Below are 25,897 nucleotides of genomic sequence, written 5' to 3'. Positions count from 1 at the left end.
GTTGAGGTTGGGGGCACCTTTATTAGGATTCCATCAGTTAGATTTGGCAACTAATAGATTCTTAAAGACTTTAGAGAGAGGAGTTTCCATTGAATGAATGAACACAAATTTAGGTTTATTAAAAGATAAGTAAATTAGAAGGTGATTATTCAACTTTCAAAAAGGATTACTAGTTTGCTTTATGGTATTCACCATAAAATTTCTTTAAATAACAAATTCTTTTTGTGTATGTAATTCAAATTACATACAGCTTTTCAGAAAAACATCTCATTGGACTGGAACTTGGAAAAATCTAATTACTATTAGGATTAGGTAATCTTTAGTGTTCCTTTCAACTCTATATTATATTATTTTTTGTGTAAAGAACTTATACCCCACACCACATTCTTAACTCCATGTTAATTTGCTAACATGTTAACTTCTTTGGCTGACCCCCATACCTGGAATGTTCCTCCTTTCTCACACTGCCTCTTGGCTTCCCTCAAGACTCAGCTCAAATCCTGTCTTCTTAGTTTTTCTTGCTCACCCTGAATCCTAACTGTTCACTGAATTCCTTCTGAAATTACCTTTCATTTACTTTGTGTCTATCTTGTGTATACATGACTGTTTGCATATTGTCTCCCCCCACTAGAATATGAGCTCTTTTGATGGCAGGAACTGTTTTTGCCTTTTTGTGTGTCCCCAGCCCCTTAACATAGTCCCTGGCACATAAGTGCTTAATAATAATAATAAAATTAATTAATTAAGTGCTTAATAAATGCTTAATAAATATTATTATGATTAATTGACTATACCAACGTTGGTATAGTAGAAAGGCCACTACTAGATTTGGAGCCAGAGATCTGGATTCCAATTCAGACTCTACCATACTCAAGTTATAATGTCTCTGGTCCTGTTTCCTCACTAATAAAATGAGGATGGACTAAATGATCATTAATAACATTCTAAAAGGGTATTGAATGGAGGGTGGTAAAGCACTGCTATCATCCTGAGTAGATCAACAAATCAGATGGTTATTTATGATTATGCACACTAAAAGCAATTTTCCACTTTAAGAAGCAGTTGAGTATCTAGGGATTGAACTTAAGACTTCAAAATATTTCAATTAATTTTATATTCTTTTATTGATGTGTCATAGCAAGTTATTTATAACAGCTATATGAATTAAATGGGAGTGCACTATTGATTGTATGCTCACAGACCCATAGAATTTTATCTGAGATATTCTTTGTGATTAATGGCATAAAACAGACTTAATGAGTCAATTTTTATGCAGTCTATTTTACATAGCCAAGATTTATGGTACAAAGGAAGGCAATCATGTGATTTCATGAGGTTCTTTCTAGCATAAGGGCATGATACTATCACATTTACTCTTATACCAGGATAAAGAACCTATTACAAATCTCTAACTGGTTAGACAGATAAAGGTCCAAAATCTGCACCTGTAGAAGGGATATCCACATAGATTCATCAAGTTAGAACTGTTTCAATAAAATTTTAACAAAAGAATAAACTGAGGCAGACCTCCATTTATTAGCAGAGGCATGCTACCTGTCAACAAGTGGGTCGCATGGTTTGCCTCCATTTATGCCAAAGACCCAGAACAAGAGGACAGTTCTCCTTACATAGGTTTTTGGGGAGTACAGAACAAAGAACAGAACAGGGTATGGAATTAAGGGCAACATGACTGGTTACAGAACTGAGGTGCAGGGAACAATGTGATTGATTGGAAGTTTGGTAATGGGGGCTAGCAATGCCACTTCCTGCCCCGCTTCCCTTTTTTTCTCATGAGACTAAGAAGTGCTCTTTGTTTGAGTCCAGTTGAGAGTGGCCCATACTTTTGGACAAACCAGACCTCTTTGAAAGATAGCTTGGTGAATTAAAGATATCAGGCCCAAACTCCCTTGCTTTCTCACATATTCTCCAAGGTCAGTTAAATTCCTTGAGGCAGGAAAGGTGGAGTTTTAAATTTAACCCATTACATGCCAGTTAAACTCTGAACTAAATTCAGAGACAAGAACTGTGACTTGACAGTTACAGTGCAAAATCAATTACAGTTATCCCTTCCACAACTTGACTTTCCCCATCGTGGTTTCTATATATCACGGGTTAGCATAAGAAATTAAATGAGAATTTGGGGGGATTTTTGTGGAAGTCACAGATGACACTTGAAGACCAGCAGATGACACAGAAAAAGTTTAGAGACTCAGAAGTGCATAAAATATATGTATAGTATTGTATAATATGAACATATTTTATCTTTTAAGATCATAATTCAGACTTCTTCTCAGGTATGAAGAGAGGGTCAAAAAATTTTAGGCGGATTTTTCAGCCTGAGGGGACACCATGCCTATAACCATTGAGATATAGAAGGGATAACTATACTTGTAAATAGGATCAATAAGAAAATGATAGTGTCAATCTTAATCTTTTCAGAACTCTCTTCAACCTCTCATCTGTAAAAATAATTAAACCACTTTAGAAACCGCAGGGACTATCCTGGGGAAACACATGCACATTTTGGTTTAAATTAGATTTTCTTTTATGTACAGTATTATATAAAGATGAAATGTGGTGTAGTTGAAATAGTGCTGACCTTGAGGTTATAACAGAGTGTGGTAGAGTTCAAATTTTGCCTGCCACTCAATGCCTGTGTGACCATAACCTCTAATGTGTATTCACTACAGATGATGAATGAATTATATCCAGAATTGAATAGAAGGAGAAAGGGCTGAAATGAGTTTTAGAAACTACGAAGCATTTTCAATAATGCTATCATGCTCCTTGCCACAAAAGCGCATTTGTTTAATACTTATATTCCCAGTAATGCTGTATGACTATGAATCATTCAACACCACAATTCCATAAAAATCAAAATTGTAGGTGACCTTAAAGGAAATAAATAGAAAAACATAAGGGGTTTTTGAGTAGACTGAATATGATCAATGATGATTTGGTCTCCAAAAGTTGTATAAAATACATCAAGTATGTATATGACTTAAAGTAGGTTATGTGATACACATCAATGGATTTGGAATCAGGGGACTTGAATTTGAATCCCTGGCTTTTCTATTTAGTACCTGTGTGACACTGGGCAGGTAAATTAGCTTCATTTTCTTCTTCTGAAAAATGTTAGTCTTGGGCTAGATCACCTCTAACATCCCTTTGCAGCTGTAAATTTATGGCCCCATGAAAAAAGGAGGTAGATAGATCATTCAACAAGCAGATCAAAAAGCAACACTAATATCTACAAAATTTAAAAAGATCTAAAGGACCTTTGTGTGTTGGGAGGATTTTCTGTGGGCGACTTACAGAAAAATAGGTAGGGGAAAGCAGATAGAATGAGAAGGCTCACATGAATGGTAATCTATATTAGTAAAAGGAATATCCACAGAATTAGAACAGAGTTTATAAGGATGAACCAATGGACAACACACTGAGAGACTTTAAAGAAAAACAACACAAAGCAAAGGCTCATTTGCTACTCTCTCATAGGGTCCTGTTTAAATAAGAAGCTTAGGGCATCAGGCTTTAGAAAAGTAAAGACAAGGTACTCTATCTCATTGACTCCAGGAACAGATTTCATTTCCAGCATGCAAGTATAACTAATGACAATGCTGAATTTAGTTGCTTTTTTAAAAAAAGCAAATTCTGGAAGGCAATCATTGGATGGGAGTAAAAGCATTGTTCATCAAAATAAAAATTTCCCGTGCCAGTTATTACTGCTACTGAATACCTTGTACCTTAAGCTATTAAAGTTTAAAACTCACTAAGACCTTTGGGATACCGTGTATTTGTACAGCACTTTTAACTGCCTGGCTCATCTTTTTGGCCACAAGACTAAATGGGATTATCAAAGAAGAGCAATAGTATGTGAATTAAGCCGATGAAAGTAACCTTTCATGTAATACCAGTTCCATTTTTTTGCCATATGATACAAAAGGTCCCTCAAACACAGCTCTGGTAATTTTGTTGATTGGTCGTTCACAAGCCTAAATTGAGCAAATATCTTCTCCCAACTGACTTATTTTTGTGTTTTATTTGCATTGACTATCATACTACTATAAATGGCTGCTGAATGAATGATTCATCTAAATTTGGGTGTTAATGGAGAGTATTGGGGATAATAGTAATAAAATATTGTGGTTTAAGGTTTGTAAAAGTCTTTTAAAATATGATCTCATTTTGGCCTCACAATAACCCTGGGAAGTAGGTGCTATTGTTATCCCCATTACACAGATGAGGAAACTGAGGCAACTGGCGGTGAAGGGACTTGCCCAGGGTCACACAGTTAGTAAGTAAATGTAAGGTGGTTTTGAACCGGGTCTTCAGTGAAGGAAGGGCAAGAAGGATGTTTGGGAGAAAGTAACGGAAGGAGGGGACAGATTAAGGTTGGCCAATGGAGGAATGCAGAAGGCAAAGAAAGGGAAGAGATGGCCGTGGAAGGTTCACAACGCTGGAGGCCCGGCGAGAGGGGCTCGCGCATCTCGGGCCCCTGAGGGCCTCAGGTACGGTCCAGGAGGAAGGCGGGACTTCCTGTCCCAAAGATGAACGGCTTCCGATCCGGAAGAACGGACTCTAACGGCAACAGAGAGAGCCGGCCGGGAGTTTGAGACTGGTAGGTGAGATTGGGGATGTCTTCCCCCCCTCCCCCCCCAGCCCCCAGGCTTTTCCTCCCCCCCCCACTCCACCTCTCGTGGCTTGAGGACTCCTTTGCTTTCTCTTTCCCCTCCCCCACTTCTAGCCCACCAAGGTAGGGGGGGAAGCCGGCGGTGGCGGCCTAAATCTGGCGCCTGCGCACTGGGGCCGGGGTCGACCCTCTGGACTGTGCGAGCCGCGCGGAGGAGGGCGTGACGGCCGGACCCAGACAAGACCCCGAGGTGACAGAGGGGGCGGTGCCACGGCGGGGGGCGGGGGCTGAGTTGGAGGCAGGCGGGAGCGCAGCCGGGGGTGGGAGGGCGTGGGTACACCCGCAATAAATTCGTTCAGCGCCTCGACCCCACCCCGCCCCACCTGAGCCTTCTTCCTCCAGCCCTACACACCCTGGCCCCATTCTCCTAAGCCCTGGCACCCTGCCCTGGCGGTGGGGGGGGGGCTGGACTGGCAGGGACTTCATGCCCCCCTCCCCACCCCCTGGACACATTGTGGAGAGGGCTCCTCACTTAGTACCACAGGTTAACTTCCTGGTGTCCAACTTTTTTTTTTTTTAAACCTGTGTGACCTTACACAACCCCCTTAATCTCTCTGGGCCGCACTTTCCTGAAGTGCTTAAATTGACCTTAAGGTTTTGTCTTTGTATGGCCTGTTCCTTGCATACAGTAAGCACTTAATAAATGCTTGTTGAGTTATTGAATCTTGTGTCTTAATTGAGAAGCAGCTGTTTCATTCATTCAACGATATTTATTGGGCATCCCCATTGTACAAGTCACAGGGCTGAGGGCAGTGGCCTGTGGCAACAGAGATAATGGGAGGGAGACCTGGGGACAGCAGCAGAATCCTGATTCCTCCACTTATTACCTGTATACTCTTGGGAAAGCCACCATGTCTCTGACTCTCAAGTAAAAAGGTTTGGACTAAAGACTTCCTGCCTTAAGTAATGTGACATTTTGCATCTCTCATATATTTCCCCTTTTCACTAACAAGACAATACCTTGTTAAGGCCTATCTGGATATAAAAACATTTTAAAAATATCTTTTATTATAAACTTAATAATAAAAGCATTGAACATTTCAGTATACAAAAAAGAGGGTTGTATATATAAAACTGTGAACTTATGTTACATAGTTTGTGTCTTTTAAAATTTATTCGGTTTAACATGATATTAACAAAATAACCCTGCTTATCTTTGTTCTCTTCTGAACTAGCTTCTGCTCTTTCCCCTGTATTATTTAAGCATTTCAGTGGTATTTTTAAATTTTCTTTCCCTTTTTTTTGGCTTCACTCTTTTTAGTCCCCCAACTATTATCCCCCACTTCCAACTTCCTTTATTTTCCCTCTTCCTATATCACTTGGACTATTCAAACAGCTTCCCCTTATGGAAGATTCCAGCCATGTGGTCTGGTAGCTAAAAAATGACCTTGATTTTTAGATGAATTAAAGTCTTTTTTTTTTTGAGAACATCTAATTCTTTTTTTTAAATTTTTAAAATTTATTTATTTTTAGTTTTCAACATTCAATTCCACAAGATTTTGAGTTCCAAATTTTCACCCCATCTCACCCCTCCCCCCACCCCAAGATGGCATGCATTCTGAATACCCCTACCCCTAGTCTGCCTTTCCTTCTGTCTTTCCCCCCCTTTTTCTGGTAGGGCAGGATAGATTTCTGTACCCCATTTCCTGTATTTCTTATTTCCCAGTTGCATGTGAAAACATTTTTTTAAACATGTGTTTTTAAAACTTTGGGCTCCAAATTTTCTCCCTTCCTCTCTCCCCACCCACCCTCATTGAAAAGGTAAGCAACTCAATACCGGTTATACATGTGCAGTTATGCAAAACACTTCCATAGTAGTCATGTTGTGAAAAACTATTTCCCTTAATCCTATTCTGCCCCCCATTTATTGTATTCTTTCTTTTGACCCTGTCCCTCCTCAGAAGTGTTTGCTTCTGATTACCCCCTCTCCTAATCTGCCCTCCTCTCTATCATCTCCCTGCTCTCTTGTTCCCGCCCACCTCCCCATTTTCCTGTAGGGTAAGATAGATTTCCATACCCAATTGAGTGTGTATGTTATTCCCTCCTTAAGCCAAATCTGATGAGAATAAGATTCACTCATTCCCTCTCACCTTCCCCCATTTCCCCTCCACTGTAAGAGCCTTTTCTTTTTTGTTTTTTGTGGGATAATTTACCCCATTCTACCTCTCCCTTTCTCCTTCTCCCAGTATAATCCTCTCTCACCACTTTATTTTATTCTCCAGATATCACCCCTTCATCTTCAACTCACCTTCCTCTATCTATCAATATATATGTATATGTATATATATACATACATATAATTTTTTTCCTCCAACTACCCTAATACTGACAAAGGTCTCATGAGCTACAAATATCATTTTTCTGTGCAGGAATGTAAACAGTTCAACCTTAAGTCTTTTGTGGTTTTTCTTTCCTGTTTACCTCTTCATGTTCCACCTGAGTCTTGTATTTGAAAGTCAGATTTTATATTCAGCTCTGGTCTTTTCATCAAGAATGCTTGAAAGTCCTCTATTTCACTGAATGACCATTTTTTCCCCTGAAGGATTATACTCAGTTTTGCTGGGTAGGTGATTCTTGGTTGTAATCCTATCTCCTTGGCCTTCTGGAATATTATATTCCATATCCTGTGGTCCCTTAATGTAGAAGCAGCTAAATCTTGTGTTATCCTGATTGTATTTCCACGATACTTGAATTGTTTCTTTCTGGCTGCTTACAATATTTTCTCCTTGACTTGGGAACTCTGGAATCTGGCTACAATATTCCTAGGAGTTTTCCTTTGGGATCTCTTTCAGGAGGAGATCAGTGGATTCTTTCAATTTCTATTTTGCCCTCTGGTTTTAAAATATCAGGACAGTTTTCCTTGACAATTTCTTGAAAGATGATGTCTAGGGTCTTTTTTTGATCATGGCTTTCAGATAGTCCAATAATTTTTAAGTTCTCTCTCCTGGATCTATTTTCCAAGTCAGTTGTTTTTCCAATGAGATATTTCACATTGTTTTCTAATTTTTCATTCTTTTGGATTTGTTTTACAGTGTCTTGATTTCTCATAAAGTCACTAGCTTCCAGTTGCTCTATTCTAATTTTTAAGGATTATTTTATTCTATGAGCTTTGGGACTTCCTTTTCCATTTGGCCAATTTTGCTTTTTAAGGCATTCTTCTCCTCACTGGCTTTTTGGATCTCTTTTGCCATTTGGGTTAGGCTATTTTTTAAGGTGTTATTTTCTTCAATATTTTTTGGGGTCTCCTTTAGCAAGCTGTTGACTTGTTTTTCATGATTTTCTTGCATCACTCTCATTTCTCTTCCCAGTTTTTCCTCTGTTTCTCTTACTTGCTTCTCAAAATCCTTTTTGAGCTCTTCCAAGGCCTGGGACTGATTCATATTTTTCTTGGAGGCTTTGGATGTAGGAGCTTTGACTTTGTTGTCTTCTTCTGGTTGTATGTTTTGATCTCCTTTGTCACCAAAGTAAGATAATATAGTCTGACTCCTTTTGCGCTGCTTACTCATGATCCCGGCCAATTACTTGAGTTATAAACTCTTTGTTAAGGTAGGGGTCAGCTTCCAATGTGGAGAATGTACTGTCCCAAGCTTCAGGGGTGTTGTACAGCTGTTTTCAGAGGTATTTCTAGGGACTGTAAATTTTCAGTTCTTCCAAGGTGGTATGATAAGGGTTGAGGTGTTTACTCCTTTCCTAGCCTGTGCTCTGGTCTATGAGTGACCATAAGCAAGTACTCTTTTCTGTCTTGAAACTGTGAGAAGGATTTCCTGTCCACAGCCACTACACGCTCCACCACACCAGCACTCCTCCTGGCCCCGGGACTGCCACCCAGAACTGTGACCCAGATCCAAGCACGGGCAAAGCAAGAGAATCCTGCACCAGCAAAGAGATCCCTGTAATCCCCCTCTAATCAGCCCCTCGATTCCCCCTCAGTCTGTGGGCCAGAAGCTCAGAAGGCAGCCTCAGCCCCAGGCTGAGCTCGGGAACTGAGGGTGGGACCTAGCTTCTCTCACTTACCAAAGAAGCAGACTTTTCCCACTGACCTTCTAAGTTGTTTTTGGCATTTGTGGGTTGAGAGGTATGGAAACCACCACAGCTGTCTGCGATTCAGTCCTCTGAGGCCTGCTCCAGGTTTGCTGTGGTCTGCGCCCCCACGCCACACTGGGCTTCTCTCCCAACCTGGCGCGATATACCTTTCTGATCAACCATCCAGCTTGTCTTGGGCTGGAAATTTGTTTCACTCTGTCTTTTTGTGGGTTCTGCCGCTTTAGAATTTGTTTAGAGCCATTTTTAAACAGGTATTTGGACGGGTTTAGGGGAGAGCTCAAGCAAGTCACTGCTTTCTCTCTGCCATCTTGGCTCCGCCCCCCTCCCCCCCCAATTAAAGTCTTGAACAAGGTCACTTTGGTCTGTTTGAGTTATTGAATGTATATTTGAGGATCACCTTACTGATCTCTTATGCATCATTATTACAATCTGAATCATAAGGTTCATCCAAATTCAGAGTTTCTGGTTGTTAAAATCTGTCTGAAGTGATGGTAGATTTGGATATTGAACAGCATATCTAGATTTGTAGGTAATGCCTAATATACTTGTTAAGCAGAAATAGCAATATGTTGAATTTTTCTTTTCTATTCTCTCCAGATTATAGGAACTTTAAAGAACATATGAGGATATCCATGTATCCAGCCAGTTAGTAGTCTAATAGTACAAATAAGGGGCCCAAGGCTTATAGTGATTACCTATTTTAAAATCAAAATAGAGTTCATATGTTTTCTTAACTAGATCAGTAAAATTTTGTCTCTGATATTTATAAGCTGGATCATAACAAAAATTATTTAAATGGTTGACATCAACAAAGTACAAAACGCTTGAGAAAACAAATACTAAAGATGTTTACCAAATGATACCTGGCATTACAACTAACAGAAATCTGCTAAATATTGAGTTTTACTGCATGTCTGAACATCTCAGCCTTCTTGCCAACTAGCATATAACTGGTATTTCACATGGCATGTAAGAATAAGCCAACTAGTTAGTGATTTCTCATTACTGTCCCCAATCAAACCATCCTTTATTCATTTTATCACCACCTCCTATTGTGTAATTTATGTAAATATTTGCCTGTCACTTAATAATCAGGCCTCAAATAAAAATTGCCTTTGCAATTTTTGTTTAGCTCTAATTGTTGGGACAATTTTTCTTACATTGAGCCTGAATTGACTTCTTGACAACTTTTTCCCATTATAGATCAGGAAAAAGTTAATCTTTCTTATTGACAGGCCTATGAATACACAAAAATATCTAACCCGTCCCCCTTATGTCTCATCTTCAAGCTAAACTTTCTGTGTCCTTCAACCAAATCTCATCTGGCATAATCCCAAGACCCATCATTACCCTTCTAGTGCTCATCACATTTTCCAGTTTGCTAAAGACCTTCCTAAAGTGAAGCAGAATAGATGACAGTAATCCAGATTGTGGTTTGATCAGAGCAGATTACAAGGGGATATTAACCTCCTGCACATTGTACCTCCGTTAATTTAACCTATGATAACATTAGCTTTTTAGCAGCTGGGTCATTGACTTATTTTGAATTTATATTCTATAAAATCCTTAGATTTTCTTTTTCACACAAATTGTTATCCAGTCACACCACCCCAGTCTTTTATTTGTACAGATGCTTTTTAAAAACCAAGTATTAGTTTAATTGGTTTAATCCCTATTAAATTTCATTTTGCTAGAATCTTAATCTAGTAAACATTTCCTGTTCTAGCTTGGGATTTGTTTAAATCCTGGCTCCCATCTCTTGCCCTTCCAGTTTTGTGTCATTTGCCAGTTTTTGAATTATGCCATCTATGCCTTCATACCTGTTACAGATAAAAATGTTGAATAGAGGAGAACTAAGAAAAGAACCCTGGGAGCATCCAGTGTTATAAGTTGTGATCTACCTATTAGTATTTACTCTTTGGGCCTGATCATAGAACCATTTCTGAATCTACCTAAAAAATATTGTAGTTTAGTCCATATTTCTCCTCGTCCATAGGATAGTAACACAGGCAGACTTTGCATACAGAAATTTCGGCAAGATGTCAATGTCTTTGTCATTCCTCTGAACTACCAATATAATTATCCTGTTAAAAAGGGAATTGAGATTAGTTTGGCATAAACTGTTCTTGATGAACCCATGCTACTTCTACCGGGGAAGTCAGCCCAGGAGGGATGTGTATCTCCCAATGGTGAAATTCTTTTTTTTTTTAATTTATTTTTAGTTTTCACCATTCACTTTTATAAAATTTTGAGTTCTATATCCCCCCGTTCCGCTCTCCCTTCCCCATGACAGCATGTAATCTGATAAAGGCTATACATGTACAATCATATTAAACATATTTCCACATTAGTCATTTTGTAAAGAATAATTAGAACCAAAGGGAAAAACCACAAGAAAGAAAAAAAAACAAACAGAAAAAAGTGAAAATAGTATGCTGAGATCTGCATTCAAACTCTGTAGTTAAAAATTTCTCTGGATGTGGATAGCATTTTCCATCTTTAGTCTTGGAATTGTCTTAGATCATTGCATTGCTCAGAAGAGCTAAGTCTATCAAAGTTGGTCATTGAACAGTGTTGTGGTTACTGTGTACAATATTTCCTGCTTCTGCTCCCTTCACTTTGTATGAGTTCATGTCTTTCCAGGTTTTTCTGAAATCTGCTTGTGCACAATTTCTTATGGAACGATAGTATTCCATTACATTCATATGCTACAACTTGGTCAGCCATTCCCCAATTGCTGGGCATCCCCTCAATTTCCAATTCTTTGCTACCACAAAAAGAACTGCTATAAATATTTTTGTACATGCAGGTCCTTTCTCCATTTCCCATCTCTTTGGGATACAGACCTAGAATTGATTTTGGTGGATCAAAGGGTAGGTACAGTTTTATAGCCCTTTGGGCATCATTCCAAATTGTTCTCCTGAATGGTTAGATTAGTTCACAACTCCACCAATGCATTAGTGTTCCAATTTTCCTGTATCTTCTGCAACATTTATTATTTTCCTGTTTTGTCGTGTTAGCCAATCTGCTGGATGTGATGTGGTATCTCAGAGTTGTTTTAATGTACATTTCTCTGATTAGTAATGATTTAGAGCATTTTTTCCTATGACTACAGATAGCTTTAATTTCTTCATCTGAAAACTCCCTGTTCATATCCTTTGACCATTTATCAGTTGGGGAATGACTTGTATTCTTATAAGTTTTACTCAGTTCTCTACATATTTTAGAAAGGAGGTCTTTATCAGAGATGCTGGCTGTAAAAATTGTTTCCCAGCTTTCTGCTTCTCTTCTAATCTTGATCGCATTGGTTTTGTTTCTGCAAAACCTTTTTAATGTAATGTAATCAAAATTATCCATTTTGCATTTCATAGTGTTTTCTATCTCTTATTTGGTCATAAATTCTTCTGTTCTCCATAGATCTGACAGGTAAACTATTCCTTGCTCTCTTAGTTTGCTTATAGTATCAGCCTTTATGTCTAAATCATGTGCCCATTTTGACTTTATCATATATATAAATATGAAAGTTGGATATAAAAGTTGATCTATGCCTAGTTTCTGCCATACAATTTTCTAGTTTTCCCAGCAGTTTTTGTCAAAGAGTGAATTCTTATCCCAGAAGTTGGAGTCTTTGGGTTTATCAAACAGTAGATTACTGTGGTCATTGACTACTGTGTCTTGTGTACCTGACCTATTCTACTGATCCACCATTCTATTTCTTAGCAGTACTAAGTAGTTTTGGTGATTGCTGCTTTATAATACAGTTTTAGATCTGGTACAGCTAGGCCACCTTCCCTTGCATTTCTTTTCATTAATTCCCTTGATATTCTGGACCTTTTGTTCTTCCAGATGAATTTTGTTATTATTTTTCCTAGTTCTTTAAAATAATTTTTTGGTAGTTAGATTGGTATGGCATTGAATAAGTAAATTAATTTAGGTAGAATTGTCATTTTTATTATATTAGCTCGGCCTACGCCTAAGCAACTGATATTTTTCCAGTTATTTAGAGCTGACTTTATTTGTATGAAAAGTGTTTTGTAATTGTGTTCATATAGTTCCTAGGTTTGTCTTGGCAGGTACACTCCCAAATATTTCATATTGTCTACTGTTGCTTTAAATGGAATTTCTCTTTCTATCTCTTGCTGTTGGACTTTGTCAGTAATATATAGAAATGCTGATGATTTATGTGGATTTATTTTATATCTTGCAACTTTGCTAAAGTTGTTAATTTCAAGTAGTTTTTTAGTTGATTCTCTAGGATTCTTTAAATATACCATCATATCATCTGCAAAGAGTAATAGCTCAGTTTCTTCTTTGCCTATTCTAATTCTTTCAATTTGTTTCTTTTATTGCTAACGCTAACTTTTCTAGTACAATATTGAATAACAGTGGTGATAATGGACATCCTTGTTTCACCCCCAGTCTTATGGGAAAGGCTTCTAGCTTATCCCCATTGCTTGCTGATGCTTGCTGATGGTTTTAGATAGATGCTACTTATCATTTTTAAGGAAAACTCTGTTGATTACTATGCTCTCTACTGTTTTTAATAGGATTTGTGTTGTATTTTGTCAAAAGCTTTTTCTGCATCTATTGAGATAATCATATGATTTCTGTTAATTTTGTTATTGATGTGGCCAGTTATGCTAATAGTTTTCCTAATGTTGAACAAGATCTGCATTCCTGGTATAAATCCCACTGGGTCATAGTGTATTAGTCTCATGATAAGTTTCTGTAATCTCTTATTTAACATTTTTGCATCTGTATTCATCAGGGAAATTGGTGTATAATTTTATTTCTCTGTTTTTGCTCTTCCTGGTTTAGGCATCAGTGCCATATTTGTATCATAAAATGAATTTGGCAGGACTCCTTCATCTGTTTTCCCAAATAGTTTATATAGTATTGGGATTAACTGTTCCTTAAATATTTGGTAGAATTCACTTGCAAATCCATCTGGCCCAGGAGATTTTTTCTTAGGGAGTTCATTGATGGCTTGTTCAGCTTGTTTTTCTGAAATAGGGTTATTTAAATATTTTATTTCCTCTTTTGTTAATCTGGGCAATTTGTATTTTTGTACATTTTACTTAGATTGTCAGTTTTATTGGTATACAGTTGGGAAAAATAGCTCCGAATTATTGTTTTAATTTCCTCTTCATTGGTGGTAAATTTACCCTTTTCATTTTTTTTTTACTGGTAATTTGGTTTTCTTTTTTTAAATAAAATTAACCAAAGGTCTATCTATTTTATTGTTTTTTTTAAACCAGCTCTTAGTTTTATTTATTAGTTTGATAGTTTTCTTAATTTCAATTTTATTAATCTCTCCTTTGATTTTCAGAATTTCTAGTTTGGTATTTAATTGGAGGTTTTTAATTTATTCTTTTTCTAGCCTTTTTAGTGGCATAATTCATTGATCTCCTGTATCTCTATTTTATACATGTAAGCATTTAGAGATATAAAATTTCCCCTAAGAACTGCCTTGGTTGCATCCCATAAGTTTTGGTATGTTGTCTCATTATTGTCATTCTCTTGGATGAAGGTATTGTTTCTGTGATTTGTTGTTTGGCCCACTCATTCTTTAGGATTAGATTATTTAGTTTCCAATTAATTTTTAATCTATCTTTCCATGGCCCTTTATTACATGTAATTTTTATTGCATCATAGCCTGAGAAGGATGCACTTAATATTTCTGCCTTTCTGCATTGGATTGTGAGGTTTTTATACCCTAATATATGGTCAGTTTTTGTATAGATCCCATGTACTGCAGAGAAAAAGGTATATTCCTTTCTATCCCCATTCACTTTTCTTCAGAGGTCTACCATATCTAACTTTTCTAAAAGTCTGTTCACCTCCTTAACTTCTTGTTTATTTTGTGGTTTATCTAGTTCTGAGAGGGGAGGCTGAGGTCCCCTACTAGTAGTTTTGCTGTCTATTTCATCCTGTAACTCCCTGAACTTCTCTAAGAATTTGGATGCTATACCATTTGGTGTATATATGTTTAGTAATGATATTACTTCATTGTCTATGGTGCCTTTTAGCAGGATGTAGTTTCCTTCCTTATCTCTTTTGATAAGAACTATTTTTGCTTTTGCTTTGTCTGAGGTCAGGATTGCTACCCTTGCTTTTTTTACTTCAGCTGAAGCATAATATATTCTGTTCCAGCCTTTTACCTTTATTCTGTGTGTATCTTTCTGCTTCAAATGTGTTTCTTGTAAACAATATATTGTGGGATTATAGTTTTTAATCCACTCTGCTATCCACTTCCGTTTTATGGGAGAGTTTATCCTGTTCACATTCACAGTTATGATTACTATCTTTGCCTTACTCTCTATCCTATTTTTCCCGGTTTATGTTTTTCTCCTTTCTCTCTCTCCTTCCTCGCTAGTGTTTTGCTTCTGACCACTGCCTCCCTCAACCTGCCCTCCTTTCTATCTGCCCTTTCCCTTTTCTTCCCCTTTTCCCCTCCTACTTCTTCCCTTCCTTCTTCCCTCCCTTCTATCCATTTCCTTCCTTTTCTTATTTTCTTATTAATTTATTTGTTTTCAGTTTTCAACATTCACTTCCACAAGATTTAGAGTTCCAGATTTGCTCCCCATCTCCTCCCTCCCTCTACCCCAAGATGGCATGCATTCTGAATACCACTTCCCCTGTCTGCCCTCCCCTCCCCCCCGCCACCTTCTCTTATCCCCTTCCCCTTCTATTTTCCTGTAGGGCAGGATAGATTTCTATACCCCATTGCCTGTGTATCTTATTTCCCAGTTGCATGTGAAAACAATTTTTAACATTTGTTTTTAAAACTTTGGGTTCCAAATTTTCTCCTTTCCTCCCTCCCCACCCACTCTCATTGAGAAGGCAAGCAACTCGATACAGGTTATACGCATGTAGTCATGCAAAACACTTCCATGGTAGTCATGTTGTGAAAAACTAACTATATTTCCCTTCCTCCTATCCCGCCACCCATTTATTCCATTCTCTCTTTTGACTCTGTCCCTTCTTAGAAATGTTTGCTTCTGATTATCCCCTCCCCCAATCTGCCCTCCCCTCTGTCATCCTCCTGCTCTCTTATCCCCTTCCCCCCATTTTCCTGTAGAGTAAGATAGATTTCCATACCAAATTGAATGTGTATGTTATTCCCTCCTTAAGCCAAATTCGATGAGAATAAGATTCACTCATTCCCTCTCACCTTCCCCCCTTTCCCCTCCACTGTAAAAACCTTCTCTTGTCTGTTTTATGTGAGATAATTTACCCCATTCTACCTCTCCCTTTCTCCTTCTCCCAGTATAGTCTTCTTTCACCACTTAATTTTATTCTCCAAATATCACCCCTTCATCTTCAGCTCACTCTGTGCCCTCTATCTATATCTATTTATCGGTCTGTCTGTGTATCTGTCTATATATCTACATATAATTTTTTTTCCCTCAAACTACCCTAATACTGACAAAGGTCTCATGAGTTACAAATATCATCTTTCCATGCATACTTCCCTCCTTTTCTTTCCCCTATTCCCTCCTACTTCCTATAGGGTAAGTTAGATTTCTGTATCTAAGTGTATATGTTATTCCAATTTCTTTGAGCCAAATCCAGTGAGACTCAGATTCAAACAATGCTCATCTCCCTCCCTTCTTTCCCTCTACTGTAATAGTTATTTGCGCCTCTTCATGTGATGTAATTTACCCTTTTCTGCCTCCTCCTTTCCTCTTCTCCGTGTACAATCCCTTTTTTTCACCTCAACTTATACCCATGCCCTCCATCTATGTATACCCTTGCAAATGTTGCAGTAAAGATGTAGGGGTGTAAATAGTTTAATCTTATTAAACATCATGGCTTTTTTTTATTTCTTGTTTACCTTTTTGTGCTTCTCTTGAGTCTTGTATTTGAAGATTGAATTTTCTGTTCAGCTCTGGTTTTTTCTTCAAGAAAGTTTGGAAGTTCCTTATTTCATTGAATGTCCATCTCCTCCCCTTAAAGATTATGTGAAATTTTGCTGGGTAGTTGATTCTTGGTTGTAATACAAAGTCCTTTGCCTTCTGAAATATCATATTCCAAGCCCTCTGATCCTTTAAAATGTAGAAGCTACTAGGTCCTGAGTAATCTTGACTGTGGTTCCATGATGTTTAAATTGTTTCTTTCTGGCTGCTTGCAGTATTTTTTCCTTGACCTCATAATTTTGGAATTTGGCTACAGTATTCCTTGGGGTCTTCATTTTTGGATCTCTTTCAGGAGGTAATCTTTTATTTTGTATTTTATTTTATTTATTTTTGGTGCGACAATTGTGGTTAAGTGACTTGCCTAGGGTCACACAGCTAGTGAGTGTTATGTGTCTGATGCTGGATTTGAACTCAGGTCTTCCAGGCTCCAGAGTCAGCGCTGTATCCACTGAGCCACCTAGTTGCCCCCTGGTGGATTCTTTTTTCAATGGTATTTTATCCTCTGGTTCAGGGCAGTTTTCCTTCATAATTTCTTGAGAGATGCTGCCATGCTTTTTTTGATCACATCTTTCAGGTAGACCAATGATTCTTACATTGTCTCTTCTGGATTTATTTTCCAGGTCAATTGCTTTTCCAATGAGGTACTTTATATTTTCTTTTCTTTTTTTTTTCTCTTTGGTTATTCTAAATATTTTAATAAGAGTTCTCTGCAAGGCATTTAAAACACCAGTTTGTGAAGATAAACTCTGATAAACCTACAGAATTTAGGGAGACACGGCTTGATTTGGGGCAGTTTCTGAGAGTCCACTGTTTTCTGATTAGCCTTGTGCTGCTCTATAATCTTGTATTTCTCTTTTTCTGTGTCAAAAGTCTCCTTGTTGTCTAGGTTTATGGAGTCTCTTCTTCTTTAAGTAAGCATCAGTAAGATGATTTGGAATTTTTGATTTGGAATTTTCTCACCAGAAAGGTTAACCCTGGTAGAGGTGGCAATGACAGATTTTTGATGGATCCTTCTCAGAGGAACACGACTGATGGCCACAAGTCCAGTCACCAGTAGCAAGCCACTAGCCAGCTGCTTCAGGGAAACCACGCCCTTGCCCCATGGCAGCCAGTGAGCATGATCAGAACCATGCCTGGGGTGATGCTAGCTTGAGGTTTCCTCACGTGCTGGCTGAAGGGCTTTTTAGCATGACTTAGCAGCTTTCTAGGCATATACTCAGTAGGGTAATACCTAGGCATTTTGTGTATCTTTGCAATATGGGTTCCTCCACTCTTACCACCACCAATTGGCTTTGAGATAGTAGCAGGCACATTCTCTTTTTCCTTTCAATCTGGGTTTTTGGTGCAGCGTATTTTCACTTGTACGTGACTCTCCAGGATTATATTGCAGACCTCAAAAAGTTTCTACCGATCCCTTGGGCCAGGACTGGGTTCCAACTGCAATGCTTTCGAGGTTTTTTCACTACCTTTTCAGCCACCTCTTCCTTTTTGTTCTCCTTTTTTTCCTTTCTGATCTTCTCTTCCTTTGGGGTTTTTTTTGTCTGCCATCTTGAGAGAAGGGAAAGAGAATTGGTATTTTACATTTTCTTCTATCTTTCATTCCTTTGATTTTGTTTTACTGATTCTTAATGTCTCAGAGTCATTAGCTTCCACTTGCCCAATTCTAATTTTTAAGGAATTGTTTTCTTCAGTTAGCTTTTGTATCTCCTTTTCCATTTGGCCAGTTCTGCTTTTTAAGGAGCTCTTCTCTTCAGTGAGTTTTTGTGCTTCTTTTTCCATTTGAACAATTCTACTTTTAAAGGAGTTTTTCTCCTCAGTGAATTTTTGTACTCCCTTTTGCATTTGACCAATTCTTCTAAAAGGAATTGTTTTCTTCGGTCAATTTTTGTCCTTCCTTTTCCAAACTGTTGACTCTCTTGCATATCTCATTTCTTTTCCCAGTTTTTCTTCTATCTCTCTTATTTGACTTTTAAAATCTTTCCTGAGCTCTTCTAAGAAGGCTTTTTGGGCTTGAGACCAATTCAAATTCCTCTTTGAGGTTTCGGACATAGGTATATTGACAGTGTTGTCCTCTTCTGAGTTTGTGTTTTGAACTTCCCTGTCCCCATAAAAAGAGTCTTCAGTGTGCTTTTTTGCTTTTTTTGCTCATGGTGTTTGCCTTTTTCCTGGCTTTTAAAGTTGAGCTCTGCTTCAGGGGCACTGTCCCAAGCTTCTTGTTCTGGGGGCCAGGGACCTGGGCACTGGCTTTGTGTGCTGAGGCCTCAAGTGCTGGCAGCTGGAGGCTGTAGGGGTCTGGCAGCTTATGGGTCCTAATGGTGGTGTCTGGCATGTGCTGAGGCCAGGTTGGGTTTTTCTGCATTTTCCCAGGGCTACACTGAAGCATATGGAGATCTGGCCACTGGAGGACACCTGCCCGCTCTGGGCTGCGTGTATACAGGTCCAGCAGCAGGGGGATGATTGCCTACTCAGGGCTGCCCCGGTACACATGGTGGTTCTCTGGGCTGGATGGAGACTGCTGGTTCCCCTGACTCTGCTAGGGCATGCAAGGTGGGAGGTGGGGTCTTAGTGTTGGTGTTTGTCTTCTCCACCACCCTCAGGATCTCTTGCTGCTTTGCTGAGGTGGGGCTTGTTGCTGGCTTGCTGGGACGCTTCCTGTCCTGGAATGTGCTCCCCTTTTACCCAAGTGAAACGGACCTTTCTTACCAATCCTCCAAGTTTCCTGGGTTAAAAGACTGCTTCACCTCCTCTTCTGGCTGGCTCTGCTGTTCCAGGATTTTTCCCGGGGTGCTATTTTCTGTTTTTTTCAGAAGTCAATAAAGGAGAATGATAGCAACTTATTGCTTACTCCACCATCTTGACTCCCAGAAGTCAATTCAACAGTGAAATTTTAAAGATATAAACTCTAACAATTCTTATGAGGAAGAAAAAACAGGGGTTGTATGGAGACTGATGTGGATGCACACAGGGAATTCACCAACCAACTTATTTATTAAAAAAAATGTATAGAAGATGGAAGCAAGGGCAGGTAATAGAGGACTGTTACAGAATTATAGAATATTACTATAAGAATAGTCTCAGAAATGCTAGAGCTCAGAATGAGTTGAGGCTATCAAGGAGAACAACAAAAAAAGGTTTTTGAAAACATTTTTAATTTTTAAAAAAATTTGAACAGAGAGAAAGTGGAGTTCTTATTTTGCTTCTGTTTTCTATGCCAAGTACAGTGAACTTTGGATTGGAAAAGACAACAAAAAAGATTAATGGGGAATTGGTACACAAGATAAGTAAGTAGATATTAGAGAGCCCTTAGATACCCATAGAATTCAGATCCCTTTGTCCAGATGAACTTTGTTTTTTGGTACTGAAAGAAATGAAGAATATGATTGCTGAACTGATCAGTGATGTTTGAAAGATGGAGAAAAAGACAAAAAGACATAATTTTCAAAACAAGGAAGAAAATAGTCTGCAAACTATAAAGAAGTGAGCTCGATTTATCTCATTCTCACCCCACTTTTCAACCTTTTGCTTAGGAATGGTAATTGCATCTACTCTGAGCTGAGTACTAGGGCACGTTGCCATTACTACTATGAAGAATGTGGTTATCTTTTCCTTGTAGAATCCCTGTGATTTAAATCTAGGCTGCCTAGGTGAAAACTTCCCCTGGTACTACTCCCAAAACCTTACCCATCCACGTCAATACTACCTCTCCTAATTTTCTTTCTCAGTCTGCCTTCCCTCACTCATTGTACCTTGTTGGAAAGCTTATTGTATTATTAACCAACTACTTTTTATGTTAAACCTCTTCCTCTGTCTTGTCTTCCTAGTATCACAGAAGCCTAGCCCTATCCAGAAGACAGCCCCTGACCACTGTCTTGAGTTATTGGATATACTTTCTCTTGTGTCACTTGACGTACTGGACCAGGAGGAGGAGTAGATATGCTTCTTGCTCCTTATTACTCCTTCGAATTGCTCTTAACTACCACCATCACTCAGCAATCTCTCCTTCATGTAGGTCACCATATCCAGATCCTGATTGCTGTTACATATCAGCCCTAGGTCATTCTCATTTCTCAGTGAGTTTGATACCTAACTCATTGCCTTCCTGTACTTTGGAACCATTTTATTCTTACCCATACATGTTGTTATCTCCTCAGAAACACCTTTGCATCCTAGTTCATCAACATGTTCAACTCCTATTATCTGCACATTCCCTGCACTTCAGACACCCACAACAATAACCGTACACACCCTTGATCTCATCATTTCTACACGTGTACTACTTCCACAATCCATAACTGTGAATTTCCTTTTTTTGACCATAAACCATCCTGCCACTTCTCCCTATATACCAGACTCTTGCTCCTGTCTCACAGTAACCTTCAGTCATTTCACCCTTCCCTGCTTTCCTTGGCCATCACTCATTCTCAGGCTTTTCTTCCCTTCTTTGAAATATTGATTCTGCAGTTCAACTTTATGCCATCTTATACTGTCTAAATCTTTGTCATCTGTTTTTATCACTGTTTGTCACTTTCTAAACCCCAACCCCGAGTTGCCTTTTTTGCTTCTGTTTGAATACTGCTAAATGCTGCTGGAGAAAGTCTTATTAGCCATGTTGAGGATCTGCTACAAATTTATCCTGCTTCAGATACTTAACAGTTGTGTGATCCTGGGTTTAACCTCTCTTGGTCTCCATTTCATCATCTTTTAAAATGGGGATGATACTAGCAGTTATCTCACAGGTTTGTTATAAGGATTAAGTGAAGTAATGTATGTAAAACACTTAAATATTAAAGAGCTCTGTTAAGTGGTGTTGTTAATAGAGAGGAGTCAGATTTGAGAGACATTGTGGAAGTTGAAACAACTTTGGTAACTCATTGGATAAGGTGGAGTAGATTGAGGAGTTAAGGATAACATACCCAGGATACAAATCTGGGAAACTTGCAGAATGGTGGTGCATTTTTTAGAAATAAGAGAAATCTGGAAGAGGGAGTAGGTTTTGAGGGAAAGATAACATGTTCTGATTTGGACATGTTGAATCTGATATGCCTAAGAGGTATTTTTGATGCAGGAATGAAGCTCAGGGGAGGTGTATGTAGGGCTGGATACATAGATCTGTGAGACATAAAGTTCCTCCCCTTCCCCCTCTTCAAGTAGAAGCTTGATATAGATATAGGATATTTCTGTATCCTATACCTGTCCTGTATACCTGACCATCTGCTATGTGTATTGTAGTAAGCATTTCTTTATGGGTTAGAAAAGATGGCTGCTGAAATTCCTTCCTTTTTAAAAATTCTATGATTCTGTGGTTAATATTTCTCTTTCTAAATACTTAATAACCATTCTTTTAACAAAACGTTCTTTAGTTTTGCTGAGAATCAAAGCCAACCTCATTGACTAATTGATTGTAGAGTCATCCCATTTCCCTTAGGTCCCAGGTTAAAGAAAAGCTTGAGCGAAGGAGCAGAGCCAAGGTTTTTTTCAGACAGTGAAGAGTTGTCCAGTTTGGTTAAAATATAGACTATAGGGTGTAGTAAGAAACAAGGGAAGCCCAAAAGGTAGGTTTGGGCTAGAATAGATTATGAAGAGCCAAGAAACGCTACAGGATGTTTGTGTTACAACATGAAGGAAATCAATCTTGTTAGCTTTTTCTCTGCTTTAACTCTGTTTTTTTTACTCCTCTTTTCTTTCTATGATTTGAGTACCGTTGTAACAGTTTTAGCCATATGTGATTTCTATTAACTCTTTAGGCAGAAATACTATGCTTATTATCCTTTCATAGAAAATTACACATAAGAGAAAATTCCTACATCTTTATAAACAATCGACAGTTCTACCAGGCATCAGGTACCTTAGAAAAACTCATTGTAATAAGTGATATTTTAAAATTTTTAGTTATGTTTTTGGTTAGTTATTTTTAGTTTCCTCAGGATTTCACTTTGGAGAAGTCAGTAAAAACAGAGTTCATGGAAGAGGTCTCATAAATGCTTTTTCTCCCTATAACATAGATGTTACTTTTATAACTCCTTTTTAGCTTTTTTTCATACTCTAGTTGATACTATTTCTTTTGTACTTGATAGCCATTTTCTTTATTCTCTTATATCCTCAGCTTGCTCTTCTTATGCTTTTTTTTTCTCCTTTTCTCTCATTTCTTATGCCAGAGGTGTCAAACTTGAAGTCCTGCAAAACTCTCAAGTGAGGATGGGAACCAGATTAAAATGTAGAATGAGAAACATTTAACAAAATTGATGAAAATACAGTACAGCATAGGTAATGTTAATTTATGGTTTTCTAAATCAGTATGCAGCCAGGAATCCATTTGTATTTGAGTTTGACCCCACTGATATATACACACCCTTAGAATATTGAATCTCTACTATTTCCTTTTATTCCCTATTCTCTGGCACCTTTTGAAATAGTGTGAATATTTTCAACTATGAAAATATCCCATATCTGCACTAGAATGATATTTTTAATAAGTTGGAGGAATTATTAAAGGGTCTAGAGGTACCTGGTTTAAATCTAAATGAGCAGTCTGAAGGGTGGAGCCAAGATGGCAGAGTAGAGGCAACAACCCTGCCAACTGGGAACTCTCTTGATATTCCCCTCCAAACGGTTTTAATATAAGACATTAAATCAAATCCTGGAGTGGCATAGCCAACAGAGAGTCAGAATTAGACATTTTTCCGGTCTAAGACAATTTAGGATGTCAGCAGAAGAGGTCTGTGACACCAGGGTGGGGCAGGGGGGTAGGCCCAGAGTTCACATGGTGGTAGCACCAGTGGTGGACCTTGGAGGCAGTGACTGCGGTCCAGAGTTCTCAGCCTAGAGACAGTAAGGGGATCAGACAACAGGTCAGAAAGAGATTACAGGAACTTTTTGCTAGCATTGTGCACAAGACTTGGTGCTCTTTGGCAACTTCATGGCCCATATGCAATTCTGGATCACAATTCCAGGGCAGAGAAGAGTATTAGTGCTTGTGGCTTCAGGGGAGCAGAGACCCTGGTCCCAGTTCCAGGGCCCTGAGGAGTGCTAGTGCTTGTGGCTGCAGGAGTACAGGGGCACAACTTTAACATAAAGTTCAAAGTCAAGAAATAGGCCAGGAAAAAAAGCAAGCAACAAAAAAAGAACCTGACTATGAAAAACTACTGTGGTGACAGGGAAGATCAAGACACAAATTCAGAAGACAACAAGGTGAAACAGCTGCAAACAAAGCCAGTGATGTAAGAAAATTATGAAATGAGAGTTAACAGCTTGGTAAAAGAGGCACAAACAATACTGAAGAAAATAGAATCTCAAAAACAGGATTGGCCATTTCAAATAGAACAAGAACAAAAATTCACTGAAGAAAAGAGCTTAAAAACAAGAATTGGGCAAGTGGAAGTTAATGATTGTATGAGACATTCAAATACAAGACTCAAGAGAAGCATAAAAAGGTAAATAGGAAAGAGATCATAAGGAATTTAATAAGGTAAAGCAATTTACATTCCTATATGAGAACTTTATCCTTATTAGGGTAGTTTGAAGGAGTCCACATAGAGGGCATGGGTGTTAGTCAATCCAATTGGGATGTTCTCAAAAAAAGTGAAGGGATGAAAATGAGGGATTCACTGGGAGAAGGGGAAAGGGAGAGGAAGAATGGAGAAAATGATCTCACATAAAAAGTACACAAGGAAGAGCTTTTATAGGTGAGGGCATAATTGGGAATGGGGGGCAACACTTGAACTTCACTTGGATAGGAATTGGTTGAAAGAGGGAAGAATTTATATACACACTCAATTGGGAATAGAAATCTATGTTGCCCAACAGGGAAGTAGGGAAGGGGATGAGAGGAAGGGGAATGGTAATAAAAGGGAGGATGGATTGAAGAAGGCAGTAGTCAGAAACAGAACACACTTTTGAGAAGGGATAAAGTAAAAACAGAGAAGTATAAATAGAATAGGTTGGGAAGAAATACACAATTAGTAATCATAATTGTGTGAATGGGATGAACTCATGTATAAAATGGAAGTGAATAATAGAATGGCTTAGAAACTATAATCGAAACATAGTTGAAACAAGGACACACTCACGAAGTTAAAAAAAGAGCCTGGAGTAGAATTTGTTAGGCTTCTGCTGAAATAAAGAAAAAAGCAGGGTAGCAATCATGATCTCAGACAAAGCAAAAGCAAAAATAGACCTACTTAAAAGAATAATCAGGGAAACTACACATTGATAAAAGTACATAGACAATGAAGTAATATCAATAGCAAATGTGTGTGTGTGTGTGTGTGTGTCTGTGTGTCTGTGTGTGTGTACCAAAATGACAGAGCATCTAAATTAAGAGAAAAGTTAAAAAAAGTTACAGGAGGAAATAGTAAAACTGTACTATTTAGGAACCTCAATGTTCCTTTCTCAGAACTAGATAAATCTAACAAATAAATGAGAAAGAAGTTAAGGAGATAAATAGAATTTTAGAAAAGCTGGATATGATAGATCTCTGGAGAAAATTGAGTATGAATAGAAAGGAATATGTTTTTTCTCAGCTGTACATGGCACCTTCACAAAAACTGAGTATGTATTAGGGCATAAAAATCTCACAAATGCAGAAAAGCAGAAATATTAAATGCATTCTCTTTAGACCATAATGTAATAAAAATTACATTTAGTAAAGGGCCTTGGAAGCATAGGTTAAAAATTAAGTGAAAAAACAACTCTGAGTTACTACCTCAGATTGGCTAACGTGATAGAAAAGGAAAATGATAAATATTGGAGGGGATACAGAAAAATTGAGACACTAATGAACTGTTGGTAGAGTTGATCCAATCATTCTGAAGAACAGTTTGGAACTATGCCCACAGGGCTATATAACTGTGCATACCCTTTGACCCAGTTATACTACTAAATCTGTATACCAAAGATTAAAGAAAGGGAGGGAGAGCGGGAAATGATCTATTTGTACAAAAATATTTATATCAACTCTTTATGATGGCAAAGAGTTGGAAATTGAGAAAATGTCCATCAATTGGAGAATGGCTGAACAAGTTGTTGTATGTAATTGTAATGGAATACTATAGTACTATAAGAAATGATGAGCACACTGATCTCAGAAAAACCTGGAAAGACTTACATGAACTGATGCAAAGTGAAGTGAGCGGAATATTGTGTGATGATCAACTGTGAATGACTTAGTTTTTTTCAGCAGTGCAATGATCCACAACAATTCCAAAGGACTCATGGTGAAAAATGCTATCAACCTCCAGAGAAA

The 25,897-nt window shown here is 38.2% G+C and overlaps 1 protein-coding gene across 3 annotated transcripts in view; it reads left to right on the top strand.

Moving 5' to 3' along the window:
* The first annotated feature begins 4,555 nt into the window (after nt 1-4,555).
* The window catches only part of LOC114054301 (inositol monophosphatase 1), a 45,423-nt gene continuing 24,081 nt past the window's right edge, over nt 4,556-25,897 (top strand). The window contains exons 1-2 of one of the 3 annotated variants that reach the window (XM_027877507.1): nt 4,556-4,621; nt 22,812-22,920. The gene's annotated coding sequence lies outside the window, so the exon portion shown is untranslated. Of the gene's footprint in view, nt 4,622-4,826; nt 4,884-22,811; nt 22,921-25,897 lie in introns of those variants that run through there. The other 2 variants (XM_027877506.1, XM_027877508.1) reach the window with 2 other exon arrangements.

Source organism: Vombatus ursinus, unplaced genomic scaffold (genome assembly GCF_900497805.2).
Source record: "Vombatus ursinus unplaced genomic scaffold, bare-nosed wombat genome assembly UNPS02014812.1, whole genome shotgun sequence".
Lineage (NCBI taxonomy): Eukaryota > Metazoa > Chordata > Mammalia > Diprotodontia > Vombatidae > Vombatus > Vombatus ursinus.
This window is presented reverse-complemented; position numbering and strand designations above follow the sequence as displayed.